General features: G+C 45.4%; 1 pseudogene; it reads left to right on the top strand.

Annotated features, from left to right (window-relative positions):
- Positions 1 to 1,014: 1,014 nt before the first annotated feature.
- Positions 1,015 to 9,594, top strand: LOC144148629 (iripin-3 pseudogene; annotated as a pseudogene).
- Positions 9,595 to 9,805: the final 211 nt, after the last annotated feature.

Genomic DNA, 9,805 nt, shown 5'->3' with positions numbered 1-9,805 from the left:
CACCATTTTTCGTAATCTAGGTCTCGAGCCGCGACGTCGGTAGAGAGTGCACCCAGGCGCTCTTGGATATTGATAATGGCGTGATATTCTCGCAGAAAGTCCATTCCCAAGATAAGGCCTTTACAGCATTGAGAAGGATGACAAAAGGGCCAACAAAGTTCGTTTTATTTATACGGATTCTCACAGCACACTTGCCCGTCGGCGTCATTACGTCGCCGCCTGCGGATCAAATATGTGGCCCAGCCCATGGCGTTTTTACTTTTCTGAGGTTGGCTGCGAGTCCTTGGCTCATTATCAGAAAATCTGCGTCAGTGTCCACCAGAGCAGCTACTTCTTGCCCGTCGAATAAAACAGGAAGATCGGCGTTCACCACTTCACCGGAGCATTCTTCCGCCGTACGCCGATAGGCCACCGGTACACTGGAGGGTCTTCGGAACTTCCATCGGCAGCAACCCCGCCTCCAGAGGTTGCCCATTCTAGTTTCCCCGGTGGGGAAACTAGAGGATAATCCGACGTCCAACGCCGTCACACTCAGGGAATGTGCCCATTCTCCACCATTTTCTGCGTGTAGCTACTGCCCTGAACATCGGGGCGATGCCCTTTAAAAAAGGCGGGGGCTAATGTCATGAGTGCGTCTGCTCTGAGGCGGAACCACGAAGACGATGGCGACGAAATGCTCCTCCACGTGGCGCGTGTAGGAGATTTCGTAGAACGGCTCGTGCTTTATAACGCTGATTTGGCTGATCGGGACTTACCGTGAGACCACGTCTTTTTGGCGCTTTCCTCTGGAGGCACAAGTTCGCCGAAATAAATCTCCATTTGTCTTTGCCCCCAACTTCGCCTGTTGCACTTCTTGCAATGGAACAATATACTTCACTTCTTACTTCCACTGCATGAAGGCGTTGATTGACAAGAGTGTTTCATTTATTACTTTTCTCCCTACTGTTTACCGTTTCATTTTTCACCGATACATATCACGGTGTTTCTGGCTTCCTTTTGCAGGGATCTACAAGAATGGCGGTATTCGCGCTCTTCGTTCTTGCCCTTTCTGCCAGCTTCGCAGCGCACAACGCTCAAACTGGACTGGTACACGAAGCGAGTGACATTCTGGGTCGTCGCCTGTTGCCCGTGATCTCGCGAAAGAAGCTGCCCAACGTCCTGTACTCACCCTATAGTCTGTCCTCGCTCATGGGCATGGTGTACGCAGGAGCCAGAGGCGACACTAAGAAAGAGCTTTTCAGAACTCTGGGCTACAAGGAGGCCCGCGTTCCTGAAGACAAGGTTCTCGAGTCGCACAAGGCGCACAACGAACGCCTCCTACAGATCACCAATTCCACCGTAAGCAGCGCCAACGCTGCTGCGCTCACGAAGGGCTTCCAAATTCTTCCCGCTTATCGCACCAGTTTGAAAGAGTCATTTGGCGCCGAGCTGTTTGCCGTTGACTTTGTGAAGGAAGGTAAGGAGGCAGTCCGTACCATCAACGACTGGGTCGGTACACACACTAAAGGCCTAATACCAGAACTGTTTGACAAGCCCCTTCCACCTGACACCCAAATGGTTGTCTTAAATGCTGTGTACTTCAAGGGCCTTTGGGTGACCGAGTTCAACAAGTCAGAGACCAAGCGACTCCCCTTTTACAATGACGGAAGGCAGGCGACTCAAGTGGACACTATGACCGGGCAATTCAGGGCTTCTTACGGAAGATTCGATGATTTGGGCTGCGATATTCTGGACTTACCTTACAAAATCGCCGATTACAGTATGACAATATTGCTGCCCCGCCGTCGAGATGGCATCGCAAGCCTGCGAAGTCTGCCCATGGATTCCTTCAGACAGGCGCTGAAGAAGCTCAAGAAGAATACGGAAGTCGAGATCCGCCTTCCCAAGTAATGTATCCTATTTTCTATTTTGCCATTCATACCCACACATACTCCAGCTACTTTTTTACAAATCCTCTATTCTATTCTTCATTATGGCTGGCCTTATGAGGGCTAGCCTATTTATTATGGTTACGGGCTGCCTCTTGCAATCGCGAAGACGACGAGGCAGTAGTTAGAAATTAATGCTAGAAGTTAGTTAGGAGTAGTTAGAAAAGAAGCATATATATAAATATATATGATTTAGTGGCGCAGGGAAAGGTTATACCTTTACAACAAACGGTAAGAAAGTTACATGCTGGTTGCCCAACTGCGAGGGTAACCTGTGTACACTTCATGCACGCATGTCTACGCGTCTCCAGTCGGGAAGGGGATCGGCCGCTCACGGGAGGGTGAAGCCATTGCTACAGTTCTCGCGCATCTTTCGGCAGCAGCAGTTGTGACGGAAGGGTCAGGCACTACGCTTCTGTATCGCTCTTGCATATTACATTTAATGCTGGTTTCGCCTCTTAGACCTTTTCCACAACAGCTTCTGTGAGTTCTTGAGCTGTTGTAATTCATGCTGTTTCTTAGAGCTAGCATAAAAGATGCCTCTTAAACAGAGCTCGCTAAACGGAATGAACAGCTAGAGGCAGCATCCGAGCCTAATCATTATGATTTTATTGTAAATCAGTTTGAGAAACCAAAATCAAAGAAGCCGTCCTTGGAACCAGCAGAAGGATCTGTGCAAGCTGATCTGGCTGAGCTGGTCTACAGCGTGGAAATGCTGAAGTGATCTGTAGAGGAAACCACGATAGGAAACACATGTCTTCTTGAAGCTACAAGACACTGGAGGCAAAAAATGAGGGCTTGAGCAAACGCGTCTCCGAGCTTGAGGAGTATTCTCGACTGAATATTGTTAAGCTGAGGATATTCCTTCTACTAAGGGTGAACAGTGCAACGAGCTCGCGAAAAAAGTGAAATCATCGATCGGCTGCTCAGTTGCCACCAGCGACATTGACCTAGCTCACCGTGTTCTACAAAGTCCCCACAAAACTACATCGTCAGCGTTCGTTTCTGGGGTTGGGCAACGAAGCACGATTTTATTGCACAGGCGCGAAAGCTTGTGCTTAGCACAAAAAATCTCTGATGCGCTGGAGCACAAAGCTACCCCTTTTTTTCCCAAATGAACACTTAACATCTGAAAACAAAAGACTCTTTGCCAAAGACCTCGCTGTTAAAAGCAAGAAAGTATGGCAATACCTTGGGACCAGTAACTGCCATATTTAGTCAAGGCAAGGTGCTGCACACGGACGGCAAGGTGCTCCGCATTGCAAGTAACCGACACCTAGCCGTGTTTAGGTACACAGGGCATGCTTTGTGATGTCGCTTCTGGATTTCGCCCAAAATGGCTGCGTAGCTGTAACCTAATCAACTACGCCAACTCCTCAAAAACTTGTCTTCATCGGCCATGCATTTTAATGCGCGCAGCCTTAGAAAACATCAACCGAATAGAAGTTCCCTCATATTGACGAGAAACCTTAGGTTTCCATTCATCTGCTGTGAGACTTGGCTATGAAATGATGATAACTTGCTGGACACTCCGTCGTATGCACCTGAGTATTGTAACAGATGCGGAGAAAACCATGGCGGTGACGCTATTTTTTATCTAACTTTATTAGGTACAATCGAAGAATAGGTCCAAATCTTTCAATAGCAACTGGTGAATCAGTATGTATTGAAATCGATAAGAAATTCATTTGTCCCTTGGAAATAAAATCAACCTAGGCTGCGTCTATCGGTCACCAAGACGCTTGGAAAGAGGCAGAGACCAGAGACAGGCAAGGCAGCGCAGACCGATGTCTCGGTGCGTTCTCTTAGAGCGAGCCACTCGCGATGCTGACCGTTCCTCTTCTTCTCTCGCCCAGCGCCTTTGCATGCCATCATCATGCGGCACATAGCAGTCCTTCCTCCGCCACATACCCCGTCTGTTGCACAGTGGAGATTGGCGCAGACTAACCGCATGGTATGTCGTCGTGTCGGGGACAACTATCTCCAGTACAATATATATATATATATATATGCTATATATATATATATAACATATATATAACTCAACATCAACCTTTTAGAGAACAAAAACCCTACGGCTGTCGAAGACGCTAATTGCTTTGTTGGCTAAGGTTTTCGACCCTTAATTTCTTTTTTTGCAGGGTTTTTATCAGGCAACACAACCACACTTATTTACCATATATTATCTTATTCAATTCAGTCCCAAGAGTTCCCAATCCTCAAGAGTGACCTAACTTGTCATTATCCAATCTTCTGTTGTCTAATCTGTGATGCTCCTAATAATACCTGAGTGTTTAATTGCACTGTGTTCTACTAAGACAAGTTTATCCAACTCGTACGCAATGCTGTGTGGTCGTGTCCGCCGCTAATGGCCGCCGCATACGCCGCGTATTGTGAATCCATTTCTATTTTACATGAGGGTATTACCCTTCTACAACGCAAGTTATCAGCCATAAAAAATTGGCAGCTCTACACAACCTCTAGCTCACAGATTGCTTACTGTCATGTATGCGCAAAGGAGAGAACTTCAAACAAAAAAAAAGCATCCTTCCAACATTCCTCTAAAAAAGATACAAAGCCTACAGACAGAGCCTTAAAAAGCTACTAAAAGAATCCCGGCGCCGGTATTACCAGCTTAGGATTAACTCAGCAGGCTGCGCTGCTAAACAACTGCGGAAAAAACTGATTTCAGAACGCAAACTGTAAAGCCATATCGAGCAACGAAATTAACTCCTCTAGAAAGCTATACTACTCTCCCCTGAGAAATCGCGAACACACTGAATGATCATTTTTTCTCTGGTAATAATGATCCCGTTCTGACCGATGTAGATTCATCCCAACGCCTTTCACGGTTATTTTTCTTTTCCCACCAAGCCCTGATAAAGTAATTTCTATAATCAAATATATCAAGGTAAGTGCTGGCCTCGACATTTCTCCCGGTCCTATTAAGTGGGTTTGTGATATGATTGCGCATCCGTTTTATGTCACTTCAAATAAGATATTGAAATATGGTGTATTGTCAGCACAACTTCATCAATAAGAAACTGTGATGATTTGCAGAAAATGAGACCAAAGACCAATTAGTAATTATATACATGTTGCTAAATTGCCACTGTTGAGCAAAATATTAGAAAAATGTTTTACAACGACTCTGACTAGATATGTAACAAAATTTGCGGACTTATCGCTTAATCGGTGTGGTCACCCTGCTGGATATCACACTAATCTCGTCCTCGTCTCCTTTGCAGATAAAAATTAAAAAGCACGATTGATACCGGAAGATACGCTGGATTTGTTTCATAGAAATAACCAAAGCATTTGATTTATTAATCATAGTATCTTACATGCTAAACAGGAATGAAAAGGCGGCTTGGGCCACACCCTTTCATTCATAAAAAGATACGTGCTTAATCGATCGCACGCGGCATCTTTATGTAACACACTGTCTAACATTATGAAAGTTAACAAACGCGTACCACAGGGATCTATTTATGGACGTATTTTATTTCTAATAAACATCAATGTCTTACCTAAAACCCTCGGCTTTTGCGAACCCTTTCTTTAGCTGGCCTACATCTCTACTAGCTAACAATACCTCCATTCATAATTTAACCGAAAAACTGGTATGCCATCTCAATAATGTATTGCATTGGTGCGAACTTAACAGTCTGCAAATACACCCCCACTAAAACAGCTTTTATGAGTTCACTTCTAGCCGTAAAACGCTTACCTTTGACCCTCAGCTACAGATTAATTATTTAATAGAATTTCCGAATTTCAATTCCTAGGAGTCTTACTTGACTCAAACCTAAAATGCACCAACCATGTATCGCATATCAAACAAAACTGTCCTGCGGTATCCGCGTGCTAATCAAAGATGGTACATGCTTTAGTTAACCTTAATATCGCTTTATTATGCCTTCATTCACACTCACCTCACTTACTGTATTGCATCATGAGGTAATACCTATCATATTCATACCGCTCAAATCCAGCACATTCAAAATGAAGTGATACGAATAATAACACATTGTCTCTGCAATAGCAACGCCAACGAGCTACTCAAGGGTAATAGATTACTAACAATACGCAGGCTTTTCAAATACAGCCTCAGTATTCTTATGTGTTAATCAGTTAATAAACTGATACCTACGATCCTATTCCGCCCCGAAACGCTGAATAAAACAACTGTACCCGGTTGACCCCAAACATTTATTTCTTACTGCCAAAAGTGAACACTAAATATGACACTCTGCTTATTTGTGGCAATGTATAGCTGGAATACCCTTCCTAGTGGAATTAAAACGTGATAGTTTATAATTTCGTTGAAAACTGCGCTTTCTTCCTTTCTTTCTGGCGCTTAGCATTCTATAAACACTTTTCACTACTATTTCATTTTATAATCCCCTTTCGTTTGTTCGTTGGCGCACTGTTCTACTTGTATTTTCTTTTTGTCGTACCAGGCAATTTATTTTCTCTAAGGCAATCTGCTTCGCTAGCGCTGCAGGCTTATGCTTTGTGAAGAAAATTTTCTTTACATTGCGCAGTTGTAGCCCTCTGCAAGACGCCTCATCTGCTTTCTCGTTGCCGAGAATGCCACAATGTGTGGGTACCCGTTGTAAGGTCACACGATACCCAGCGACGTAGGCTACCTTTTGTGAATCCTATAGACTCTGACCTGAGGATGACTCTGCCAGAGAGAATCCTACGTCGAATTGGGACGCTCTACCATCGGCTGCGCCTCAACGCAGCACTTACGAACTCATGCCGATATCGCCTCTGTCAAACCAGAAACCCTTATTGTGATAACTGTGGTTTGCCAGAAACTCCTGAACACATTTTATTAGAGTGTCTGGCGTACAACCAGGAACGAAACCACCTCGCCAAGAAGGTCGAGTACCTCAACAACGGACTGTTATCATTGAAAGCTCTTCTTGGACCACAGTCATCTCAATCATCCAAGCGAAAAGTGTTAGATGCACTGTTTGATTATATACACGACATTGGCGTAGCAGAGACAATGTAGAACTATACGCCGTCATTCTCTGAGACCACCTGGACATTTACGTGTCCATTGGAACATTGCATGTTGTCTTCTTTTTTAATTCTTCCTTTTTTTCACAATCTTTCGCCCTGCTTCCTTTAGGACCTTTACTCCCTTCACTCCATCCCCGCAGAGTAGTATGTAGGCGAAAACATGACTGCAGACCTACCTGCCTTCTTCTCATAAAGAGCTCTCTCTCTCTCTCTCTCTCTCTCTCTCTCTCTCTCTCTCTCTCTCTCTCTCTCTCTGTCTGTCTTGCTGTCCCATGCCAGGCGCTCAGATCTTGCTACAATCTCTGTATTTTCGCGTGCTATAAGCACGCCGTTGCTGAGCATTGGTCGCCACCTGGTCGTCACCTTGAAGGTGGCGACAGATGAGCCGACGCAGCTGGAGCCTTTTGGGAAGAGCTGGCGCACAGGGTTCCAAGCGCGAGCGCCAGACCTCTCAATGACGATGACGAGAGAGCACGCGCACTCAACCACTCCTTCGTCCTCACAGTAGACTCTTCGCGCCGGTGTTAAGAAACACGTGACAGTATTTACTTACTTACAGGAGGTTCGCTTACACCCTCGTGCTGTGAGAGCTTCTTCTGCATATTCACCTAGTATGCCGTTTATGAACACACAATAAACAATATCCTTCATATTCTTGTTCTAAAGACAGAAAGATTTCGAAAACAGACGTGCATGTATACAATTGGGATGTGGTGGTGGGGGAACATGAGAGCGAGAAGGTAAAAAAAGGAGGGCGCGCACATCGCTCACTCAAAATGAACGTGCCATGATAAAACGAAACGAAGCCGAACCAAACGTGATGTACGTGACCGAACACAGAATGTACTGGCTGCAGGCACAAGCGAAGTAGGCGTCGAGCTCTGAACAATGCGGAATCAAACAAGAGATAATTAAGGCGCACAGAAGGGTAGTAAACGGGAGGCAGGTGTCGTCTGGTACGTCCAGGCACGTCCAGCAGGCATGGGCTTCTACGTGAGCAATGTGAAAGAAACAAAAAGTAGATCAGATGCACAAAAGGCCTAGACAGGAAAGGTATGGTCTACATCAGAGTGGTGATGCTGCAACACAGTTCAACAAAAGCAAGTTAGCGAAATTGACATCTGTCCGGACATATTTCTTCACTGAGAAAAGAAGGAAACAAACCGCAAGAACAGAACAAAGCACACAAACACATCCATACGCTCGAACAAATGGTCCATAAACAGATAGATTGGACGAAATGTTTTCTGTTGAATAGAATTTGCGCAAGCCGCTTGATGGATTTCATTGATATTGGGAGTTAACGCACCGACGCTACACAGGCAATGAGGCGCGCTGCAGTGGAGGGCTCCGGGTTATTTTGACCACCTCGACATTTTTAACGTGCACCAAAATCTCGGACACCCGGGCGTTTTTGCTTTTCGCTTCCACCAGAAAAACAGCCGCCGCCGCCATTAAATCGAACCCGTGTCTTTAGACCCAGCAGCCCACCTCCTTAGCCACTGAGCCACCGCGGCGGGTTGTGCGAGTGGGTAATTCCGTGGTTGCTTTATTAAATTATGTAAAAAATTTAGTTATAAGAGCAAAGTCACCAATATCTATCCAGAGATAAACACGTCAGCCTCCCGTAACTTTCATTGATGACAAGCGAAGTTGCCTTACGCTTACAACAGAGAGGTGTTGCTCATTGTGCTTTGCCACGGGCATGTTGTTGGAACATATGCATGTATTCTGTGATAAGACCGCTGGATGTGAATTTCTGCAATCCTTTGACACCGCCAGACCTGTTTCAGGAATTTCTGAGGTTTTATTTACGTTCTTTACTGCTAAATACACCACGACATCCCGTGAATTTGGCCCTGTAATTGCTTTCAACGCTCTTTAAAAATGTAGCTATACTAACTAGCTTGCTATCCCTACTTCCAAGACCTACTAGGTTTTCCTGCTGGGCGACGGTAGGCGTGTGCGAAAAGCCGAGTAAATCTTAACTCTCTTTCCCGCCTTTCTGCTCTTTGACGTATCCATTATTTTTGCTAAAAACACTCATTATCTGTGTTTTCTTCGTTTAAACTTATATATGATGTTTAAAAAGCCAAAATTCTGTAGTTGCTTGTAACTACATAAAGTAAACAAGGGGAGGTCCAACATAACAACTGGAAATTACGCGGGATATAAAAAAAGACAAAAAATCTTGAACGTATGCCGATAACCGACATTTTCCAATTTCAACAGCCTTTCAACAGCCCAAGAAGTGTATGTTCGAGTCGCATGCTCTCCCACTGAGGCATGGACATCCCATATCTCCTCCTGCAGGTTTAAGCTCGCGACGCAGTACCATCTCAAGGACAATTTCGAAAAGGTCGGCATACGCAGCGTCTTCAACCCACACAACGCCGATCTCTCGGGCGTCACCGGAAACAAGGGGCTGTATTTGGACGACGTCGTTCACAAAGCGGTCATCGAAGTGGACGAAAAAGGGACAAAAGCAGCAGCAGCCAGCTACGCAGAGATGACCGGATCCTGTCTAGGGTGCACCATTGATAAGTTCTACGCGGACCACCCGTTCATGTTTTGCATCCGCAGCAAAAGTATCGGCGTGCTTTTCATGGGCGAGGTGAATAGACTGTGAACGTTTCTCCCAATGGAGCAGCAATAAAGCTACCCTTACCTTCTGGTACACTCACTATCTCAATGGTATACCTTTGCCTCAGAGCAAAGCTGGACCCCGCACATGGCGGGGCATCTTTAGTATTCATGGTTCCCCGCTCCTATTCAAGCGCTGGGACCAAGAGTGGAGATGTGTTGGAAGGTGGAGGGAAAAATCCTCAAGCGATGGCCGT

Source organism: Haemaphysalis longicornis, unplaced genomic scaffold (genome assembly GCF_048455015.1).
Source record: "Haemaphysalis longicornis isolate Haplotype H1 unplaced genomic scaffold, Haemaphysalis longicornis Haplotype H1 scaffold_8, whole genome shotgun sequence".
Taxonomy (NCBI): Eukaryota; Metazoa; Arthropoda; class Arachnida; order Ixodida; family Ixodidae; genus Haemaphysalis; species Haemaphysalis longicornis.
The sequence above is the reverse complement of the archived record's forward strand: the minus strand, read 5'-3'. Positions and strand labels throughout refer to the sequence as shown.